General features: G+C 44.5%; 1 protein-coding gene across 3 annotated transcripts in view; it reads left to right on the forward strand.

Moving 5' to 3' along the window:
* Positions 1–24640, forward strand: part of DOCK2 (dedicator of cytokinesis 2) — a 558619-nt gene that overhangs the window by 307737 nt on the left and 226242 nt on the right. The gene's annotated exons all lie outside the window — the stretch shown is intronic.

Here is a 24640-nt window from a genome sequence, read left to right on the forward strand (position 1 = left end):
CTCAGTTGAAAGGGTTGGGACCATAAGCTTCTCCTGGGCACATTTCCTTAGGTCTTTGGAGCAGCATCTAATGATGGCATTTCAGACATGGAGAAATGCCAGTTGGGGTGGAGTGGTCCTCTCCTCGTAGTGCGGAAAGCTTCGTCGGCCATTCCCAGCCTGTGGATTCTACTTAGGAGTGATTCCTAATGCTCCCCCTGTAGTTAAAATATTATTTCACTGTAGTGATAATCACTACTTAGATAAAACAATGAGTTAGGCTAATTATTAAGCATCTCATCTACCAAGAGAGCTGGTGGGCTGCTTATCAAGAGAGGCAGGCAGACGGTTCTGATCCTGGAGGAAGCTTGCTGTTTGAACAACAACAACAACAAAACTACCATTTAGGGGATACCGCCAGACGCCCAAGGTATGAATTCCAAAAGAAGCCTGCTACATCTGGAACATAAGGCTTCCTTTCCTGGAGCATCAGTTCCCAGTGTAGAGCAACAAGAAACTTAAAGACATCTTCTTTGCATGGCGTGTAAATAGGCCGAGATATAAATGACCTGGGGGTTTACTTCTTCGATGATATATGATGCTCCTAAGGGAACATCTCCATTTATGTCAAACACAAATCCCTCCTTTGGGGCCATTGTTTTCTTTCATACTACTTTTCTTCAGTGAGGGAAACTTATCTTCCTGAACGGCTTCACCAAACCCAGCAGAGTGTGACCAGGACAGGATTGAGGCATCCAAAGGGATTCAGAGGGCAGAGTCCCCGTCGTGGTTTCTTGGCTGCAGGTCACATGGAGGCAGAGCGAGCCATGTCTGCAGCCTCTGAATTTTGAGCCAATGTCACGTTCTCTTGGCTTTAGGGGTCAGGCCCGAGCCAGCAAGCAATCTTTGCACACAGGCAGTAAGCGTCTGAAAGAGAAGAGACAATGGCCACTGAGAATGAAGTTCCTGTGGACCTCAGTTTCTCTCCAAATTTCAACCTCATAACTCTGACTACTTTTGCTGTAGGACTAGGCCAACCACACTGCTCTTCATTCTGTTCCCCTAGTGAGCCAGGTATCTTCTGGCTGCAGGGTCTTAAACAAAATGCCTGTCTGTCCAGAAGAACTAGGTAGTACCTGGCTACCACCTATGACAGCCCTAACAGAGACCACAACAGAGAGTCTCTTCCAGAGCAGGAGAAAAGTGTGGTGCAGAACTCAAAATCGCATAAAAAGACCAGATGTTCCAACTGAGACTAAAGGAAACTCAGAAGACATGGCCCCCGGACTCTCTGTTAACCCAGAACTAAAACTATCCCCAAAGCCAACTCCTCAGGCAAAGATTAGACGGGACTATAAAACACCGTAATACTTGTGAAGAGTGTGTGTCTTAGTTCAAGTAGATGCATGGGACTAAATGGGTGGCTCCTGTCGGGAGGCGGGATGAGCAGGCAGGAAGAGAAGGCAGGAAGGGATAGGAGCTGGTTGAATGCATGTGGGAAATGTGCAGTGGAAAGGAGGAATGTGCTGTCTGTCACATTATAGGGATTGCAACTAAGGTCACATTACAATATGTGTATAAATTTTTGTATGAGAAACTAGAAACTAGCTTGAGCTGTAAACTTTCACCTAAAGCACAATTAAAAAAAAAAAAAATGGCCTGTCTGCCTGGACCTTTTCCTCCCTCCACTCCCTGGCATCACTTAGCCAACTCCTATTCATTCAAGAAGCCCCAGCTTAAACATCCTTTCCTTAGGGAGCCTTCTAATGACTCCACCCTCATATACACTCCCAGTCCTAGACCACATCAAGATCCCTGTTACACGTCCTCATTACCTCCTTCACAGCACAGATGGCAACTGTAGTTAGATAATCATCCCTGTACGGATTTATTTAGTGGTCTCTCCCACTACCCTGGTGAGCACCAGGAGGGCAGGGGCTAGAGCCAGGTCGCTCACTGCCATGGGTGCCCAGCCCTCCTGCAGGCTCCCTATGAGCACTTGATGACCTTTTGGTGAATGAGTGAATGGCTGGATGAAGGGCAGGCCCTTGGGAAGCAAACAAGAGCCTAGGTGTTGGAAGTCATGGGGTGTCCAACTGAGGCCATCCGACCCTCTGCTAGGACTCCAAATTTTCCCCTAACATCTTCATTTTTAAATTACTTTCTCAGGAGATAAATGTACATGAAATTCTCTGCAGATAGTGTACCTCGTAATAATAACAGGTGCCATTTATTGAACAATTATTTTACTGTGCTGCGGGCTTTACATGCACTAATCATAGCAACTGGCATCTACTGAGTCCTCACTAAGGTGTCAGGTGTTGTTCTAAGCGCTTTCAGAGCCATACTCATTCATCCCTCCCAAACTACCCTATGAAGTGGTTACTATCATCGCCCCCATTTTGCAGTTGAAGAATGAGAATCCCAGAAAGGTTAAGTAACTTTCCCGGGAGCACACAGCTAGTGACAGAGCTGGAATCTCAACCTAAAACAATCTGACACCATAGCTTGTACCCTGAACTCCTACACTCCACTGCCCTTCCACTTTTGCCTGATCTCGTTTAATCCTTACAGCATTATTCCCACTGGACTGATGACAAAACCGAGGCTCAGAGAGGCTAACGATTGAGTGGAGGAAACAGGATTTTGTAGATGATTCCTAAATCGGTGTTCCTAACCGTGACGTTATAACTTTGTCCTCTTGGAATCTGCCTGCCGTGCAGGCAAGATAAGATTAGTGATTTGAAAACAGGGGTTTGAAGTCCCCTGCAAGTCTGAAGAGATTGGGGGGTGGGGGAGGCTGTCCCCTGTCCTTGCCACAGAAAGGCCAACCCGTTGCGGCAAGTTAGAGGGGTCCCATGGCACTGGGGTGAGGCCTAAGCCTGCCTGGATTAAAGATTTTAAAAGAAAATAGGTCATAACAGCTACACATATTGGGATATCTCTGTGAAAATACTCTGTCTGTGGCATTCAGCCTTATCATACAAGTTCAAACCTCTCACTTCTCTAAGCAAGGGTACTTTGCACCCAAAACAGGGAATGTTAACATTCTCCTTCTCTGCCATTTGGGCTATCTGCTTGGTGGGTGCAGCCTCAGCCTTGTCTCTCAGTCTTCTACTTTCCTCAGGAATTCCTAGATAATGCCCGTGATGACTTCTGCCTCCCCGTTCCTAGCCACCTGAAGAGGTCTCACTGACCCCGTGGGGCTTGGGGAGTGTGGGACAGGTCCTGGAAGACAATAGGATTCACCCAAAATGCTAAGGAGTTGTCAATTTGTCATCAGGTCTGAAACTACTCCTCATACTCCGAATGTACCTTAGACCTGAGTTAAAAGCCCTGCCCCTTATTGGCTGAAGGACTTTGGTCAATACTTATCCTCTCTGTGCCTCAGTATTTCCATCTGTGGAGTGGGGATGGTACTCAGCATAATCACTCATGGATTCATGGGTCTGACAGAAATCAATGAGACACTACATGGCAAGTTCTCAGTACAGTACCCAGCAAGCAGTTAGAAATCAGCTTGCGTTTGCTGTTATTGCTTCTATTCCTGTTGTTCTCACCTACAGCCATGTTTCCTCATCGTGAATTCCAGGGAGTTTGCAGATGTACATATTTCTAGGAAGAGGGGCCACAGTTTTCAGCAGATGCTCTTGGGGCTCTGTAAGCCCAAATGGTGGAAAAACCACTATCTTCAGTTTTCCCAGAACACGTGGATCCATTCTTGAGACAGAAAATGAGCAGAGTTTGGGGATCTACCACCCGCTTGCCTCATCTGTCTGAAAAGCGGGGCAGGCCTCTGAAGGCTGCATCGTTGTGGAGATAACCCTGCTAATGCTGGGTTCTCTAGTCACTCCACACAACAATCTCAAACAACAGCCTTTTAAAAAATCAGGTTTGTGTTTTAATGACTTTTTATAGGATTTTTAGGTATGAAGGAACCCAGTAGTCCAGCCTTCATTCCATGACTAAGTCATCCCTGCGTTGTCTTTCTCAAGTAGCCATAAACCCTACCTGGACACCTGTAGTGACAAGGGAGCTCTCTACCTGATCTCATAGTCAATAATAATTATGTTTATTAATAATAACAGATGTACGTGGAAAACTATTACCAAGCACTGTGCTAGCACTTGGAATATAATCTTCAAAACGAGGCCTGCATATGATCCCATTTTGCAGAGTGAGCAATTGGGACTTGTGAGGTTAAGTCACATGTCTGAAACCACACACCTTATATCCTTAACCCTTGTACTGTTGAACCTATATATTCTATTTTTGTGGATCCATTTGCCTAATCATCCTCTACCTTCTCCCCCTCCTTAACTGCTCACTAGCACTTCATTCTGGAAAGTTAACTCAAATAGGCCACAATTGGCAGAAGCTGCTTTTCATAAGAGTTAGTGTTTAGTGAACACTGATTATGAACCAGGCATTGTTCTAGGTGTTTTGATGAACTAGTCTACCTAATCTTCACGACCACCTTAGAGGCAGGTCATATCAGTCCTCCATTTTATAAATAAGGAAACTGAGACATAGAAGGTTAAGCAATTTTGCCTTAATTTGCTCGCCTGGTAAATGATAGAGCCAGCATTTGAACTCAAGGTCTGACCCTGGAGTACAAGCTCCTAACCATTGGAACTTTCCTGCCTGGTCCAGGACTGGAAAGGGACTAGTTTTTCTCTGCAAGGCTGTCAAGCAGGTTTCAAAGTCGGTCCACATATTCCTTCTGAAAGCCTGCCATTATGCTGATCTTAGCCCTGCTCTTTCTCTAGGAAATTTATGTACCCTTTTGATGTTTCCTTTTGATCTTTAAAAAAGTTGTTACTCTATTTATAAAGATGTTTTGTGTTTATTGTAATAATTCAAATAATACAGATAAACAAAAAGAAGAAGAAGAAAAAAATCACTTGAAAACTCACCAGTCAAAAGAATCACCATGCGCCAACAATTTGGTGAAGCTCATGGGCTGTGCACAGGCTTGCACAGGCATGCACAGACAGGTCTACAGAGAGCATTGTTTTTCACTGAACAACATGGAGAAAGTTCTGTGTTAGTGCTTTTAGAGTCACACCATCTTTTTAAGTAGGCTGATAGGACTCTGTTGTCTAGTTCTATCATGATTTATTTAAATAGCACCCTTTTACGAATATTAGGTTGTTTCTAAATATTTGCTATTATTAATACAGTGTTGTGAATAACATTTTAAAAATATATGAACCTTGGTGCACTTGTCTAATTATCTTCTTGGAATAAATTCCTAGAAGAGGAATTCATGGGTCAGAGGCACCCTGCATATGACATTGTGATGATATGACCACCTTTCCTTCCAGACACTTACAGTCGTATGCAGCCCCCCCATTGCTACATGAGAAGGCCTTTTCGCCAGAGCTTCTTCATCACCACGTGCATCAGATTATGATGAGTTTTTCATCACTGCCAATAACATGGGAGAGAAAGTATATCTCATTTTCTCATCCTAGTATTTATTTAGGGCCGGACTTTTTTTTTTATATGTTTTTAGGTTGGCAGTTTGGCTCCACAAACTCTATGGGGCAGTTCTGCTCTGTCCTGTCGGGTCGCTATGAGTTGAAATTGACTCGACAGCAGTGGGTTTGGTTTGGCTTTGGTGTAGGTAAAGAATGAACAGTTGAATGACAGTTTGAATAATCGGGCTCATGTGGAGACTCTTATATCCTGGCGATGGTCTAGGAAACTTAGCAAATATAAAGATTTTACTTCCAAAAATTGCGTATTCCTGTTCCAACTCTTCTGCCCCCAGTGCCCACCATGACCTTTTCACAGATAAGTCCTGGGGAGCAGACCTGGCTAAAAGGAATGACCCCCTCGGAGGCTGTCAGGTCTCAGAGGCTCCAAGCTGGCCATTAATTCACAAGGAGTTCCCTGGGTCTCAGTGGTCAGGGCTTAATTAATATCCTGGCCAGAGTCCAGAATCACTCCCCAGAGATGACCACAGCAGCCTGCTGCACACCCAGCACCTGGAAGTTATTGTTGATTTTTGCAACCCTTTATTCTCCTCTCCCTCGATTATTGACTTATTGAACATAAGCCAACTGTTTATGCTCCAACCACACCTTTAGTCCACACTGGATAGTCCTCATGGAATCGGTGTCCATTCAGTAAGCACAGAATCATGTAATACTATCTCTGTAGGTCACATACTTTAGCTTCTTCTAGAATAGACTTCAAGTTCTCTCCTCTGGCGTGTGTTTAGGCAATACAGTGAAGGGTTAAATATATAAGCTTTAGCATAAGATTGACCTGGACTAGAGCCTTCCACTTATTGACTATTGACCTAAGACAAGTGATTTAGCCTTCCTAAATAGTCTTGTCGAAAATCACTTGATGCCACCACCACCAACAAAGCCTCATGCAGTTGTTGTGAGGATTTAATGAAATTATATAAGATGGCCAGCATGCTCAGGGTTAGTTCATCAGGTATAATCCAACTGAAGACCATGCAATACATGAGAGGTCTTGGCCCCTTCCTCTTTCACTTGGGAGAATAATCTTTTGGTAAATTTATAGGAGGCACAAGGATGACATTCCCAGGATTCGTGACCATGCCCCTGTCACTTCCACACTTTATGTATGCTTTAGCATTGTACTTGTCTCCTGTACTGTAATTATCTGCTGACCTTCAGCCTCCCCAAGTAGACTGCAAGCTCCTTGAGAGCAGGAAGTGGTCACAGCCCTTACCCCTAGCTTGACACAGAACAAGTGGTAAGTAAATGCTTGTCAAATCAATGAATATAATCCGTTGTCTAATTTGCCATAGCTTCTGTAGCATAGAATAGTTGTATCATTGGCATGGAATAAATATTTGTGTAACTAATTAATTAAGAGTGAATGAATTAATTTACTTCCAACTTTCCTTCTCTTTCAATGATATATTAGCAATAGGTCTCTGGGACTAATGAACTGTGTCTTTCCTTTGGTGTATTATGCTTACTTAATTTGTATCTTGGATTTAATTTGGTTAAACTTTATTGAGAACATGTTATGATCTGAGCACTGTGATAAACCTTGATAAAAATGAATAAGACCTGATCACTACTGTAGCACTAAGGAGGGATATTGTAATGCCACCAAAAATGGAACCATTTCTTGGAAAGTGGTACAAAATATTGTATGGAGTTAGGCGTGACTGAAAGGAAGGTGTCTGATGTATTTCAAGTATCCAGCCATGCTTCGTATGTCAGAGTGTTTTACATGTTAACTGGGATTTAGATTTTGTCCTTTAGGCCAGCGGTCGGGAAACTTTTTCTGTAAAGGGCCAGACAGTAAATATTTTCAACTTTGAATCACAGATAAAATGTAAACAAATAGCCGTGACTGTGTTCCAATAAAACTTTATTTATAAGGCAGGCAGCAGGCTGGATTTGGCCCATGAACTGTAGTTTGCCAACTCCTCCTTCAGGCAATGGGGAGCAACTGATGGTCTTTGAGCAGGAGGCACTTAATTAGGTTTTGTTTTGCAGAGAAGGCTCTATTTGCTGACACATTGCCATCTCCTTTTGTACTTAGAGTCAGTAATAAGAACCCTTACTATTTATCCCAAACTTTATAACTTACAAAGTGTTTTCAAATCACATGTAATCCCCATTAGGAAGGTTGGCAGCATTATCCCTGTGTTAAAGAAGAAAAATCAGACCCAGAAGGGTTAGGTGGCTTGTCCTAAGTTACAAAGGTAGGACTGGAACCCAAGGCTTCTGCCACCAGCCTCAAGGCTGTAGTGGATGTCCCAAGCCTGGCCCCTTACACTTAGCTGTCTGGACATCTAACTGTTTTGTGTGTTAGTCTTGTTTCCCCATCTACAGGTTGCACTCCTAAAGGATTGGGATATGTCTTGTACTCCTTTTCTGTCCTACAAAGTACTGGGCACAGTATTGACTTCATAGTAGGCACTTCAAAAATGACTATTGTTCGCGTACCCGTGGGTCTTATGGTTCTTTACTTCTAAGTTTCTAGGTTTCAGACTCTGTTCCCCTCCATTTGTATTCAGTTCATTGTTTGGCCAAATCTTTGACAATCATTACCTCATACTCACCTGAAATCAAAGAACTAATGTTTATGGTCCAAGCCTTTGTTTTTCTTTCTAATTTGAGAATTACCCAGCAGCTTTCTCAATAAGGAACAGGGAATTGGTAACTTTTTTTCTTTTGGTCTGGTTAGAGCTACACTTCCCCCAAATGGCTGAGAAGGCAAAGGGAACTAGTTTCTTTTTGCCTTCTGAAATGACTAAACACGGGCGTACTTGGGACCAGAATTAGGCATCAAATGATGAGATTAAGATAAAAGTCATGTCTAGAAAGAGGCTGGGTAGGTAGTAATTATAAAACCTTTCCTCATTTTTGTTCCTGTGACATTTAACCTTTTCCCAGAATTTCTGTCAGCTCTCTTCAGTACCACCATCAGAGTGGTCTCCACTGCTATCCCATTTACCGCCCATCTTCCACTGAGCAGCCGGAGTGATCTTCATAAAACCCAGATCACATCATGTCAGGCCCCTCTTTGAAACCTCTGAAGATAACTCTCTGCATTTGAGTTAAAATCCAAAGACTTTTCAAAATCTGCAAGCCCCTGCATCACCTGGCCCCTGCCTACCTTTCTGACCTCAGCTCACCTCAAACCACTTTCCCTTTTGCTCCCTGTGATCTGGTTTCCCTGGCCTTGAACATGCCAGATAATTTTCCTCTTTGGATCTTTTCACTTGCTGTTCCTTTTGTATCTCCTGTGCCTTCCCCAGTCTTTCCAAAGCTGGCTCTCTCTCTCTTACCCAGGAAGCCTCAGCTCCAAGGCTGTTCTTGGCATCTAGTTTCTTCCCCAGGAGGCCTTCCCTAACCTCCTCTCCACCTCCCCCCACCTCATTTTTCTCTGTGGGGCCAGTGCGCTGTTCTCTTAGCTTGTTTATTTATTTGTCTGATTCTGTTCCCATTTATTGAGGGACCTCAATATTTGTTGAACGAATGAACGAGTGAGTGGATGAATGCAATCTGAGAAATAGAGCAGAGAACTTTAGAACTTTACACCTTGGGGAGTATCCCCTTCAGTGGTTTTCAGATTCCTTTTAGCACTGGAACCATCTTTCCAAATCCAAGCTTAAGCCCAATTCTAGTATCTAAAACAGAATGAAGTGGAGCTGCCCTAGAAAAAGTGGGGGATGCAGTGCTCCCCCAATCACTCTGAGCTACATCCTGGAATCCTAGGCTCCAAACAAGCCAAGCTTGAAAACCACTGAGACAAACCCCTCATTTTACAGATGGGAAAACTGAGGCTCTGAGCAGTTCTCCTCTATTTATGAAATCCTCAAGAAGAATATGCTCAAGGCTTTGTATCGCAGCCCGTACGTAGTACACTTCCTGGCACAGAGCAGGAGCTCTGGGAACATTTGTTGAATTGTGGTGACACATTGAGTTAAAGGCAGAAGGTGGAGCTAGATGCCAAGTCTAGGGCCTCTGGTCTCCAGTGTGGCTGTGAGAATGACACTCCATCTGGTTCAGGTTCCGGTGCCTCCTTTGGAACCAGACCTAGTGGGGGAAGGCAGACTTCCTGTTCCAAGAAGTATTTGACACGGCTGGGCGTGTCTTTAACACTATTTTTTTTTATTGCCACTCAGCCTTCTAACTGTATGTGTCAAAGAATCACAGAAGATACTATTACTATCTCCCTCTACCTCCTCTATTTTTCTCTTTTCTTCTTTTTAATTATAAAGTGGTCCAAGCGTGCAAAACAGCACAGAGAAGAACATAATGCACGCAACCACCACTATAAACCCACTGCCTAGCTTAAGAAATAACTATATTACAAGTCCTGCTGAAGCTTTCCTCCTCCTCTTTCCCTCTCCTCATTCCTTTTATTTCCCTCTGTCTTGCTCCCTCCTTCTCTCTTCTCTTCTGTCTTCTCTTTCACTTCGCCTCCCCTTTATTTCTCTTTTCTCCCCTCTCCTCCTTGACTCTTTGTTCCCTTTTACCTCTCTTGCCTGCCTCTTTACCCTGTTTTTCTCCTCTTCCTCTTCCCTTTCTCCCCTGTATCTTTGTTATTTGTGGGTTAGTGATTCATTCCTTTGGCTGTTCTGTGTCAAGTGTAGGGATTCAAGCCCTCTGGGAATTGCCTCTCTTGCAAACCTTAGAGCACCTGCCTTGAAGTAACTGTTCTCTAGTGCATGCACTCCCCACGCCCCCCAAGGCACTGGCTGCTTGTGAAAGGTCACCTCCAGCTTGCTCTCTCCAGGGGAGCTGCTTCACAACCATCAGATGAAATTGCTGGCCAGTTCAGCCACCTCCTTCTCACAGAAGGAAAAGCAAAGAGCTAATATTATCTCTGCGTTTCTTAGCACTTTGGCATTGTTTCCAGAAGGATTTTCTGATATTTCTCCTGTGTTTCTATTTCACTACATCACTGGGGACATTTTCTTATCATTTTTAAAGTTATACTATTTTGACTTTGAAGATTTTGATTAACTACTCCTGGAGGAGCTGAAGGAGCTGCTGGCTTAGACATATAGAACAGTCTGGACCCTTTTGGCTTTATCATTAGAAGAATTAACTCTGTGTGCCAGATGGGTGGAAGTTGGAGGGCAGGAATGAGCTCTTATGACCCACTTCCCTTCTTCATCAGCTCAAGTCCAGAAAGCTGGGCAAGCAGTGGTTGGCATTCATTCATAGAGTATGGAGTTGGTTCTTCTTCAGTGTTGAGTTGTCTATACTTCCTGCTCCAATATGGGCAAGAGATCCAGTTAAACTGAAGAAGGCAGGAAACTCCTTTCCCATTTTTGGCATCCCATCTGAGGACTCTGTTTCCCTTGTAATTAGTCTGAATTTACACTTGGTAATCTCATCCTGTAGATTGTCTAAAGCTATTGTGAATAAAATTAGAAAGGTTCTCCTAAGGGACCTATGCCCCTGTGAGGACTGATCAGACATACTTGGTCCATTGAAACACTAGTGGTGGTGGTGATAGTTCCGTTGAGTTGATTGCAGCTCCATAGAGTTTTCAAGTCTGTGACCTTTTGGAAACAGATTGCCAGGCCTGTCTTCCAGGGTGCCTCTGGGTGGGTTTGAACCACCAACCTTTCAGCTAGTAGTTGAGCACTTAACCATTTGCACCACCCAGGGACTCCAAAAACACTGGTACTTATACTAAAAGTAAGAATGACTCCAGTGACCCCTTGCTCTTTATAGCCCTGCTAAGGTTTTCAAAGTGTTTCCAGGTCTACAGGCCCATTTTGGCCTCAGAACAAATTCGACCAAGACCAGGCATTATCATTCCCATTTTTCAGATGAAGAAACTGTGGTAGAGGGGCGAAACTTTGCCCAAGATGAGTGGAGTCCGGCAGGGCCCAAAGGACTGCAAAGCTTTATCAGACAAGGGCTCCCATGGAGGGCTGGAAAAGTCGAGTGCCCATCAGAGGTACCTCAGTGGGGCCAGCAGCAGTGCCCACAGCCCGGGTGTGATGGGCACCCGCATGCCCTATATATACACACACTGCTCATCCATCAGGAAGAACTGCCTGGCTCTGGACTCCGCAGTGCTCCATTCACCAGGGAGCTGCAAAGCTTTGGCAGGCAGCTGCAATGAGAGTTTCCCCACCTCTGGATCCCTGCCTACACTGCAGAATTCTCACAAGGGGAAGGGAAGGGGGGAAGTTTATGATCTGATCTAATCACAGATAAACTGAGAACTCGTTGGCGGCAAGCAGTTGCCGAAGCTCAGGGCTCCGGTGCTGTTAAAGGGCCCATCCTTCATTTCTGAGACAAGCAAATCATGTGCCCAGCACTGGGGCAGGCACATAGTCCATACTCAATAAATAGTGGCTGCCACTAATCTTATTTTTGCCATTATTACCATTATACCTTGAGCCTCAGGTCACACCAAGGTAGGTCAAATTTCTAGGATCTGAGAGTCCCTATTGGGGGCTGTGGCAAATCTCAAGTAACATTAGGGGCAGAAGTAATGAAAATGAAGCTTAAGGAAAAAATGCTGGGCAGTGTCTCTCCTGGTGTTGTGGTTCTCTGTGAGGCATGGTGTTTCCTAAGAGACCAAGAACTTCTCTCTGGCTTTTTGTCATCCATTGTCGCCTCTCTTTGTCTCATTCCTGGTCCTCACGTACAGGAACTTCAAACTGTAGCTAAACTCAGAGTTCTGCTCTGGTCCTCCCGTCTGCTCCCTGACTATGCTAGTTGCAGATTGCAGTCAGATCAAAAACAAACAAACAGACTGTTGCCATTGAGCCTATTCCAACTCATCTTGACCTACAGGACAGAGTAGAACTGCCCTATAGGGTCCTCAAGGGGTGGCTGGTGGATTAGCAGCCATACTCATTGCAGCTCTTAACCACTGTACCACCAGGGCTCCGCAGGCCAGTCAGGACAGCTTTAATGTCTTCTCATTTAAAGGCATACGGTGTTTCCCTAATGACAAGGAATGTTCAAACCACAAAAGTATAAAAGAAAGCTCATGTTGAAAAGTCCTCCGTCTTTCTCTTTCCTCTCCTTCCCACCCTTCCTCTTGCCCAGGGGAAAGGCATGCAGGGAGAGAGAGAAAGCATTGACTTCCAGCAGAAGTCCAGCCTGCACCCAGCCCCACTGTTGACCCTCCAGGGTAGGAGATGGAGAAAGGCACTGAGCTGGGTGGACACCTTTCCTCACTTCTACCTACACTCACCTGAGGTATCTCCCTTACTCCCGGCCTGGAGAGGAGCAGTCAACATTCACTTAGCCCGTCTTGCTGGGAGTAGGGTGACACTTTCTGTGGTTCTCCAAGTGACTCGTGCTTTCCTCAGACCTTAACCATTGGGGGTCCTGCCCTCCCTCCACACCCTTAAATTACTCACAGACTCTGGTAGTAGAGGTGGTACATTCTGAACATCTCCTAGCATGAAAGACGTATTATTACCTGGTAATAATAAAGACTTTTCCTTAGAAAAGTTACTCGTGCTCACATCTAAACTTGCTGAATGACCTAGGGTCAGTCACCTAATCTCTGTGAGCTCAGTTTCCTCATTTTAAAATGAACACAATGATATTTGACTTATATAATGAAGTGTCTGTCACAGACAGGTATAGTGACGATCAGCCAACAGACCTTTTGGTTTTCCTCTTTGCTTCTTGCCTGTTTTCTTGCCTGGGAATTGTCCCCTGATTCCCCTTGCCCCTTGTCTTGCCTGAACAGGGACCTTTATAAAAATGGCATGGTCTCAAGCCAGGCCTTGGCTGCTCTCCACAATCCTTGTTGGGCTGATGACCATGGCAGCCTCTTGGTTTCCTGGTCCCATGTTTGAGCCTGACTTGCTGCACAGGGGCACAGGGACCAGGAGGAAAGTGTGCAGCAACAGCAAGGGAGCCAGAAGGCACTCCTTCTGCGGTCAGTGTGAGCAACTCCCCAAAGCTTACAGCAGCACTCCCTAGCATGAGGTCCAGGACCTTACCGGTCCACAGTTGCTACGAATAGCTTTTCTCATCCATATACCAGGACCCCTTGATACCCATGTGATCTGATCATCGAGGGAGAACAGCATGGTAGACAGATCATACTTTTTGAAGACAGATTCTGGCAATCAGACAGAATGCTGGCCCTGCCATTTTCTGCGCCTATGATGTAGGGCAATTTACTTAACTTTTCTGTGCCTCAGTTTCCCCATCTATGATATGTGGCATAGTGGTTAAGTGCTATGGCTGGTAACCAAGAGACTGGCAGTTCAAATCTGCCAGGTGCTCCTTGGAAACTCTATGAGGCAGTTCTACTCTGTCCTATAGGGTCGCTATGAGTCGGAATCGACTCCACAGCAGTGGGTTTGGTTTTTTTGGGGTTTAATAACATTACTTCATAAGGTGGCTAGGGTTTAAATGAGGGAATACTTCTAAAACATTTAGAAGAGTACCTGGCATGCATGCCAGCAGCACTTAACAAATGTTGACTTATATTATCATTACTAGTACCATTGGCAGCATCATCATTACTATCATCAACAAACATTTCTGTCACTCACCAGTCATGCCACGCAAACTCACCTGTAAAGCAGGAGTGCATGTGATACCTCCCCTACCTACTACACACAGTGAGTGTGGGAATCAGAGGAGAAAATAGAAGTGGATAAATGAGATAGTTTACAACAAAATTCACATACCATAAAACCAAAAACAATTAGTACATGACAGAAGATAGGGCAAAAAGTAAAGTTAGGAAAGAGGAGAAAAGCTGAGTGTAAACATTGGTATGAGCTTCCTAGTAAACCAAGGCAAAAAGGGAAACCCGATGAATGCTGATAACATATATCAACATTTTGTGCTGGGAAGGTCATTTCATCATAAGTAAAAACCTTTTTCATAGCCTTGAGCTCTAAGAGACACATATTTTAAGAATATTCATTATAAATATTATCAAAGATCTAAAATTTCAGGTCTGAATTCCAAGAGAAAGAGATTGGGAAAGTAGCACAGTAAAAATAATTGAAGAAATGTGAGCTCTTTAACCCAGTTGAAAAGTCATCCATTGTCACCTCTCTTTGTCTAGTTCCTGGTCCTCAAATGCAGGGTCCTCAGACCATAGCTAGACTCAGGGTCCTGCTCTGGCCGTCCCATCTGCTCCCTGACTGTGCTAGTTGCGTGATGGCCCATTTGAAGACTTCATTGCCATGTCAAGTGGGGAGTAGGGGTGTTCTTCGGTGCTTCTGATGTTTCCAATAAAAGAACCTCACAGTAGAATGCTTCAAGGATGCACATTGAACTTCAGCCAAGAATAAAAATTTCCCCAAACTCAAGTAATCCAACAATGTAAAATGGACTACCCCGTGAGGTAGTGAGCTCCCTATGAGTGCAAATGCCTGTCTATATTGTCATCTCTCAGCACTATGTGGGGAAGCTTATTGCATTGTCAGGGAGCACAGAGATGATGCTTGCATCCCAGGTCACTGTAATATTCTCCAAGACTATATAACATAGGAGTGGACTCTCAAAAGAAAAGATGAGCGGTTTTCCCCTCAATGTGGCTTAACAACACTAACATAAACCATTTTCGGTAAAGCTGTTGTTGTTATTAGTTGCCATTGAGTTACTCCCTTAGAAATCAACTAAATCACTTTTTTAAAAATTATTATAAAAAATTATTATTAAAGATAAAAAAAATATTAGGAAGTAATTTGACCAAACAATTGTCAGCAGGTTTGGGCTAACATTCCCCTTATTGGAAGCGACTGGGTCACCTTCTGCCAGCCTCCCTGCATATTGCTCATCCTCTCTGTGTCACAGCTGCCATCAGTGTGTTCTGGATGTCCTGAGAGTCTGATAATGACCAGGCTGCATGAGCAAAGTGCGTGTCCTGGGGCTGCCACAGCTGCACGCAGCTCTCTTGCATCCAGACCCTCATCCACTGGGCTGCCATCCTCTCCTTCCTTACCGTGGGCTCTGCTAGCGCCAGGTCATATCTTGCTCAGCATCATATGACCAGTGCTTACAGAGTGCCTGGCCCAGAGCTGGGAGCCATAGCATGTGGTTAGGAGCAGGGGCTCTGGAGCTTGACTCCTGAGTTTGAATTCCAACTCTGTGACCTTAAAGTCTAGCTCTGTGACCTTGGCCAAGGTATTTAAACTCTTTGTGCATCAATTTTCTTATCTGTAAAGTGGAGTTGGTAAGAGTACCCCCTCCATACCTATACGCACATACACACGGGATTGCAATATGTGTTAATTGAAGTAATAAAGTTAAGCGTTTAGCATAGTGTTTGCCTTATCTATTTTATCAGGGGTTAAAAAACTGTTTCTGTGATGGGTCAGACAGTAAATATTTTCACCTTTGTAAACCAAGTAAGCCACTTCTCAATTCTGCCATTGTAGCATAAAACACCTACAGATATTATGTAAAGGAATGAGCATGGCTATATCCCAGTAAAAGTTTATTTACATAAAATATAGCGGGCAGGATTTGGCCCATTGGCCATAGTTAGCTGACTCCTGTAATTATATGAAGCAGCAAGTCAGATGACCAGATGCAAAACTTAAGCTACCACAGAAGCTACAACCAAACAAAACCAAACCTGTTGCTGTTGAGTTGATTTCAACTCACAGCAACCCTACAGGACAGAGTAGAACTGCCCCATAGGGTTTCCAAGGAGCAGCTGGAGGATTTGAACTCCCAACTTTTTGGTTAGCAGTTGATTGGTTAACCACTGCACCACCAGGGCTCCACAGAGGCTAAAGGAAAGAAAACAAAGGGAAGGTAGGATGGTGGTTTCAACAGTAGCATCCAGTGGTTAAGAACACAGGCTGGGAGTCAGATAGGTCTGGATTCAAATCTAGTTTGTGTGAATGGTCTAAACTTTCTGAGCCTCAGTTTCCCAATATATAAAATGCAAAATGGCAAGTAAAAGGGCTAATGTGTGGGTTATAAGAGATAATGCGAAGTCACTTGCCAGGCATTTATTAAGAGCTTCATAAATGTTAGCAATGAGGAGGATGAAATAAATTTTGCTCCTCCCCTTGCTTTGGGCATGCCCAGTTAGTATGGCTCATTAGGCAGAGCAAGGGTTTTAGATCCTGACAGTACCTGATGCGTGGCCTTCTGTCTTCTAGTCTGCTGTCTGTAAAGTGAGGCCATTTTGAAATTTTCTCTCTCCAGAGGGTCTGCCATAATGAGACTGTAGAGGAAGAGTCTGCACAGGCTTTTTTGGGGAGACCCAGAGAGATGCCACGTCAGCCCCCAAATCAATGAGTGCAGTCCCTGGGTTAGAGTAAGCCTTGGCATTTCAGCCTCATCTGCTTCAAGTGGATCTGAGGATAGCTGGGCCAACAGATCAGTCATAGAGAATATGAATTTTTGTTCTGGGCTGTGCAGAGTTGCTTGGAGACTTGGGTTTGGAGCAGGTCTGCAAAGGCGCTTGGCCTGGATTGCTTTTGTTTGATGTTAGTGTCCTGGAAACGGACCTCTCTGCATACCACATTTTGTTCGGAGAAGATATTGCTGTCAGAGGTGACACTCACAATGTTCTTTTCTATGGCTTGCTGACGCATGAAGTCACCTAATAGAAGGATTTTCCCAATGTCCATACTGTGCCTTTTTTTTTTTTTAAACTCGAAGTTTTTATTCCTTACTTTCTCTGTCTCAGGTTTCTCTGAAAAAAATTTTGGGCTCTTGCAGCCCTAATTAATGCTATCAGGCATCTCTGCCTTAATCATATACTAACTAGTCTTGGTTTTCAATTATGTCATCTTTTCCCACAAAGATCATAGGATTCTCACAAAATTTCCTATGTTTTTCTAATAGGGGCCCCTAACACTAGAAACTATAAGCTGTCTTCTTTTTTTTTTTTCCTTTCTTCCTTCCTTCCTTCCTCCCTCTCTCCTTTTCATCATTCCATCCTTTCAATAAATGTCTATCCCGCACCTTCTATGTGCCAAACATTGTGTGGTTATCAGAAACACCTTCAAGGCTTCAAGTCTAGTGGATGAGATAGGTAGGTAATCAATTGTGTGATAAGAACCAAGGTCTAAGCGAGGGCAAGGTACTGTGAAAACCCACTGTCGGAGGGCCTAACGTGTTGGGGCAGTCAGGAAATGCTTCCTGGAGGAGGAGACATCTGAGCCAGGCTTTTCCAGATGAGTAGTAGTTCAAGTAGGTCAAGAATGAAGGAAGCAGCAGGTTCAAAAGTATCTGTAGTCTAGTAGGGAAATGTAAGTTGTTTCTTCCACCTGAACTTGGTTATTGTGGCAGGGTGGGGGAGTGACAATGGACAGGCAGAGACTGGCTGGCAAGGGCCATGGCAAGAGGGACATCATAAGCCAAACAGATCTTTTGGACTGCTTTCAACATTTGAAAGGTTAAGAAAGCTATATATTTACAAAGCAAGCTTTACAAGTTACTCTGCTTTTGTCTGTAATTATGTCAAGAGAATTGTCTCATTGATCCACTGCTACTGATTAGAAGCTTTGATTAGCATTATATATGCCTTTGATGAACAGAGTGATTAGAAAAAAGTTAATTATAACTTCATAGGTAGAGTCTGCTACCCAGTATCCTTTAATATGTGAAGTCTGTGAGGAGAGAGAGAGCAACAAAAGGGTTCTCAGTGGTTGAAGAAATTGAAAAATGTTTCTTCATATTACCAAGATCCACTTAAAACTCACTCCAGAATTGAATGATTCAAGTTGCTAGGGAAAAACAAAAACAAGCAAAGAAAAAAAACTGTTAGGAATTCACCATATTCCTAGCACTGTGGCTAGTGCTGGATTATAACTGGTATACCACACGCTCATGATCTTGCCCATTTTGGAACTTAGTTATGGGTATAGTTATTAGTTGCTGTTGAGTAAGCTATCACTCATGGTGACCTTATGTATGACAGAGCCGTGCTGTCCTTTTCTAGTGATTGGTCTTTCCTGATAATGTGTCCCAAGTAAGCAAGTTATGGGTACGGGAGATCAATACTAAGCAAATAAATACAAAAAATAGATATGTAATTATAAAATATGCCAAGTGTTATGAAAAAAGATAAAAGGATCCTATGAGAGAATAACAAACAGGGAGACCTAGTTTACATTAGAGGTCAGAACAGTCTTTTCTGAGGATGTGACATTTGAGATCAGAAGGAGAGATGGTGGGCATTACCTAGGTGGAGAGCTGTGCATGAGCAGAGAGTGATCCGAGCGAAGGGAACACTGTGTACACAGGCCTGAGGCAGGAAGGCACTTGGCCCACAAAACGGCCGCAGAAAGGCCAGTGTGACTGGTGCCCAGAGAGGAGGCCAAGGCTGTCCTTGAGGAAGTCGGCAGGGGCAAAAATGCAGGTCCTGAAGGCCATGTGAGGCTTTTGGCTGATTCTGAGAACCACAGAATGATGTTGGAGAGTTTTAAGCAGGGGAGATGACATGAGGACATTTGTGTTTTTAAATGATTTCTCTGGTTGTCCTCAGAAAAATAGATTGGACAGGAGCAAAAGTGGAAGTAGAATGATCAGCGAGGAGGCTGTTACAGTGATCCACGTGAGATATGGTGGTGGGTGGACTAGGTGGTAATAGTGAAGATGGTGAGGAGTGGATAAATTCAACAAATATTTTGGATAAACTTGGTAACAGATTAGTTGTCTGGGGTGGTGGTGAGGGGAAAAGATGTAGAGGGCTATAATTAATTTGATGTGAATTGACTTGATTTGGAAACCAAATTTTGAGCCACCTAGAATGGTGGCCTCAAATAGGATTTACCAGGGCCCTTTGGAGAGATTTTCTGGACCCTCTCAGCCATGGGATATTATGATATGACTACTATCCTTCCTTCTTCGCATGCATCTTTTGGAGAAGAAGGCACCCCCCCACCTCTGTGTGGTGGCCAACTTGCAAGAGCATGTAGCTCTGAGGACAGTGGCGTCCTCGCCTAGCCTCAAGTTTGAACATGAATGATATGCACCATACCACCTAAGGGTCTACTCTTCAGAGGAGAGAGACCACCCGGATACCCAGTCAGTCAAACCGATTGCTTCTGTAGCTCTCTATACCAGGGGTACCACAGGACCCCCAGACACTATGCGAGGCTGCATCTTGACCTGCAGGCATTATGCCATCTATCGGAGACAAATGCTGAAGAAACAATGAAAAGACCAAGGAAAGTACAGGATGAGAATAACCAATTAGCCTGGCCACGTGTTGAGCTTCCCCTTAAAAACAAGCTGGTGAACTGCCAAAAAGACCTCTCAGGAGAGCTAAGAGGTGTGATGATAACAGGGCTTCAAACTGGTTCTCTCTGGTTCGACGACCTGCTGAAAATTTGAATTTCCACCCCAGATACACTGAATCAGAATCTACATTTAAAAAAAATCCCCAGGTGACTCTTATGCATACATAAATGTAGGGATCTTGTTAAAATGTAGATTCTGTTAAAATATAGATTCTTATGTATACATAAAAATCATCTGGGGATCTTGTTAAAATATAGATTCTGATTCAGTATATCTGGGGGTGGAAATGCTAATTCTCAGGAGAGGGTCAAACCAAATGAACCAGTCTGAAGCCCTGGATAATAACCATGATCACTGATGGAGTACTACAGTCTAGGCCCTCTCTTGAGGGCTGTGAATATTATTTCACTTAATCTTCACAACTGCCATATGAGTCTCATTTTAGGAAGCTAACGCACAGAGAAATCAAGTGACTTTGCCAAAGTCCCACAGCTATTAAGTACAACAGGGGTTTGAACCCAGGAACATGTATTCCAGAGTTCATGTGATCCTATAGCAAGAGGCCACGAGCCACTGAAGTCAGGTTGAATGTCTCCCTGGGGAAGAAGGGGTTTGATGTGGGTTGAGAAAAGTCGGAAATACTGAGGCTCAACTGCCCTATGGGCCGCATGCTGCTCAGGTTCTGTGAGGCCACTTGGAAAGCAAGGTTCTGGGGTGATGCTCTTTGTGTTTTACAGAGTGGGGAGCCCTCCTCCTGTTCATGTAATCCTTCCTCTCATCCTTCCTGAGCGCCCTTGATATGTAGGACCTGGGAGGGGTACTGGGGATATACCAGTGAGTTCAGATGTCCCCACAGAGCTTACAGGCTAGTGAGGGGATCAGAAAAGAAGATGGATCATTTGGGATCATTTAAATGCAGTGTGATAATGCCCACCCAGGGGAAGTCAGAGAGCTCTAGGAACACACAGGAGCAGCACACCACCCTGATAGGCTTCTCTTGAGCTGTGAGGGTGAGGGGCAGTGGGGAAGGCAGCCTTCTCAAAGGAAGGGGCATCTCATGTGAGCACAGGAGGTGAGCAGGAGTTAGAATGGTGAAGGGTTTGGGGAATGGTTGTGGGAACAAATGGGGAGGTGGGAGAGGGAAAATCATTTCAAGAAGCAGCAGATATAAATGCCTCCAAGTCTGGAGATAAGAAAGAACAAGGCTGTTTTGAGGAACTGAAAGAAGCTCAGACTTGCTGGAGGATAGATTGAACTTGCAGAAAGAATGACAAAAGAAGTGAGTCAGAGAAAGGTCCATGGGAGCTAGATCATGGGCATCAGGACTTCACCCTGTGGGTAACGAGAGGCCTCCAGAGGGTTGAGAGGAGAGAAGTTAACTCGTTCTCTGGAGCTGTCTGGGTCCTTTGCACTTTTCTTGGTTTAAAGTGATGTACTTTGGCAAGAGCCCTGGTGGTCCAGCCCCAAGAGGTGGTTTTGTTTGGCTTTGAGGAGGGTTGCCCCCTGCATCTTAATGGAAGCTGTCCCTCCTCCTTTCTATGTTGGGCTTGCCAAGTAGCTGAGCTGTGTTGTATTTTTTTAAAGAGCTACTTGCTCCCTGTATATCATCTACCTGTTTATGGAGTTTCTACCAAAACATTAAAACATATCTCCAGCGTCTCTAAGGTCACATTTCTTGGCAGCTGCAGGGAAAGGATGCAGACGGGAAAAGGGAGGGGGGCACGGTTGGCAGGGACTTGAGCCTTCAGGATGCTGGTGACCTCAGAAGCCCCATTAAGTAGTCCTTTCTCATTCACATGAAGGCCTCCAAATAAATTTCTCTCCTCATGAGGGCCCCTCTGTCAATTAGGAAGGCTCCCCATCACTTAAATGGGCAGTGACAGTCTGGTATAGGCACTGCGGGTGGCCACAGCTCACAGAACATTAGCTGTGTTGGAATTTCCACCAGTAAACACTTTAGAGAGCTAATTTGTGCATTTATTAACCCTCAAATCACTCCTAAAAGGGTCCATCCCCATGTGGGAGTACCTGCACGAAGGGCTGTGGCACCTTTGAGACTGCGCCCCAGCAGAAGCAGTGCAGTGGGAGGGGAGGAGCCTATGCCCTGGAGCTGGAGAGACCCAAGTTTGAATCCCAGCTCTGCCACTGTCCAACTGTGTGACCTTGAGCAAGTGACTTAACTTGCAAAATGGAGATCGCCGTTGTAACTATCTTGTTGGGTTGGTTGCATTCAGAGTTAAATGAGGCCATGCAGAATGCTCATTAAATTGAGGACCTATTATCTTTCTTGTATAGTGAGTGTTATGGATTGAATTGTGTCCCCCCAGAAAGATATGTTGAAGTCCTAACCCCTATACCTGTGAGCATGACCTTGATTGGAAACAGGGTCTTTGAAGATGTTAATCAGTTAGGTTCACATGAGATCCTACTGGAATAGGGTGTGTCCTAATCCAATATGAATGGTGAACTTGTGAAAGAGGAGGAGAGACACAGAGATAGTGAGACACATAGGGAAGACCACCGTGAGAAGATGGAGGCAGAGAACTGGAGGTGGTATGTCTATAAGCCAACAATTAATGGCAACCACCAGAAGCTAGAAGAGGCAACTAAGGATCTTCCTCTAGAGCCCTCAGAGAGCATGGCCCTGCTGACACCCTGATTTCAGACTACTAGCCTCCAGAATTGTGGAAGAAAAATTTTCTGTTTTTATAAGCCACCCAGTTTGTGGTACTTTGTGAAGGCAGCCCGAAGAAACTAATAACCAAGTGTGTTTAGTATGGGATGTAAGCTCAAAAGCTGTCAGGGTAACAGTAAGTGAGTGAAGCAAGCAGTGGGGCAAGATTGGGAGAGAGAACAATGCTGTAAGTGAGGCAGTAGCTTCTTGGCTCAGCACTCATTGTCGAATGAAATCCAGACCTGATGTTATTAGATCCTCTGAGTCTTCAGGAGAAGCCAGAATTTAGTGTTAAGTATCCCAATTTTTAAATGTTGGTAACTGATGTAAAATTTTAAAGTCAAACACATCTGAAAGCGGCCCCTCTGTCACCTCTGGTCCTCCTTTCTGCAAGCACTGATTTAAAACTGGGTCCTAAATAGAAATAGCTCCAGGCTGCCAGGCACAAGGCATGTTGGGAGGTGACTCTGTCTGTGGCAGGTTGGAAGTAATTAAATGTTCCCATCCCTATCACTCACTCATCAGGTCCTGTGTGGGGGCTTGTGCGACGTCCACAATCAAACCGAAATAGAGAGGGGCGGCGTGGGCGTGGGGCAGGGATCAGAGAAATAGGCTGCATTGTGTGGCTCCAGAGCGCTCCCTGGGAGGTGGCCAGCAAGATGGAGGCGTCCAGGAGTTTCAAAAACCCACGTGCGCTGCCCTCACCACAGCTGGGATTTGGCTCCTGCATCCTATTTTGAACATGAGCAAAGCGAGAACACTTTGGGGCAACTACAGCAGTCAGGACGTTTTTGATTTATGACAAGAGGATGACTACAAATCCATTTGCAGAGTAAATTGATTTCCTAAACTCAACTCTCTTGAGCCTGACTGTATCTAAAATGTCTGCTGCCTTTGGAAAACCTCTATTCCATTTTACTCATAAACATCATCTCTTATGCAGGGTTTAATATCTCAGCAGGCTGTTGGATGTAAGTGGGTTAATAATGATTATGAAGAGATTTTTCTCACACTAAGAGTTACTAGACAGTTCTGAGTTAGACCATCTTTTCACTCTTTCACTCACTCATTCATTCATTTGTTATTTAATAAATCCTGTGTGTCCACCACGCACCAGGTATTGTGCAAGGGGCCTTTGATAGAACGTTCTCTGGTCCAACACAGGCTTTGCTGCTTGCTAACAGGGCTTCAGTTTCCTCATTTGTAAAATGGGGATGATAATAATACTAACTTATATGATTATTCAAAGGGCTGAATTCTCAGGTACTGTGTGCAAAGGACTTATCACAGACAAGTGGTGACTTAGCATGAGGTGCATTGGCCAGGAATCAAACCTGGGTCTCCAGCATGGAAGGTGAGAATTCTATAACTGAACCACCACTGCCCCCCATTCTTAGGGCCACTGGAGGCAAATCAAGGTGCCCAGGTCATACTGACAAGCCGTGATCTTAGGTGAAGAACTTACTGGAGGCCATCTGGAGGCGATAACAGTGCATTTCCAGAAGGGAGCTCCTGGGAAGATTCTCTTTGGCCAGTTCCACTTCTGTGTTTGGACCAGGTGCCTGGTAATTGGACTCTTATAGGGAGGGAGCTGGAGTCTGGCTTGTTTGCTTGGAACGTTTTAGAAAATCAAAACAGTTCATGATGATGGTAACTACCACTTAGTGGAGACTGTTTGCCACACATCGTAGTAAATGCTTTCCATGCATTACCTAATTCAATCCTCACACACACCCAGTAAAATTGGAAGGTCAATTATCCCTATTTTACACATGAGGAAATTAAGCCTCACAGAGGTCAAATCCTTGCTCAAGGTCACACAGCTGGAAAATGGCAGAGGGAGAACTGAATGAGGTCAGACTTTCTCTGGAGCAGTAGTTCTCAATCAGGAGCAAGATTTCTACTGCCATGCCCCTATCACCAGGGGACATTTGGGATTGTCTGGAGACATTTGGTTGTAACAACTGGGAGGGGTATACTACTGGCATCTAGGGGGTAGAGGCCAGGGATACTGCTGACTGTCCTACAATGGACAGGACAGATCCCAAAGACAAAGAATTATCCAGCCTGGAATGTCAACAGTGCTGAGGCTGAGACACCTGCTTAAGATCCTCAGTGTTCACCAGTTCCCTGTCCCCACCACTAAACATCCTTGTGCAGGCACTTCTTGCTGAAGGATTTTGTATTTTAAAACATTTGCCCCATCTATGTTGAAGTGTTGTGTTTACATCCTCACTTGCACTGTCTTCATCCAACAATCTGTGATGGAACAATTTAGCTCAAGCCAAACCCAGGAAAAGCTTTTAATGAG

This window comes from Loxodonta africana, chromosome 2 (assembly GCF_030014295.1).
Source record: "Loxodonta africana isolate mLoxAfr1 chromosome 2, mLoxAfr1.hap2, whole genome shotgun sequence".
Taxonomy (NCBI): Eukaryota; Metazoa; Chordata; class Mammalia; order Proboscidea; family Elephantidae; genus Loxodonta; species Loxodonta africana.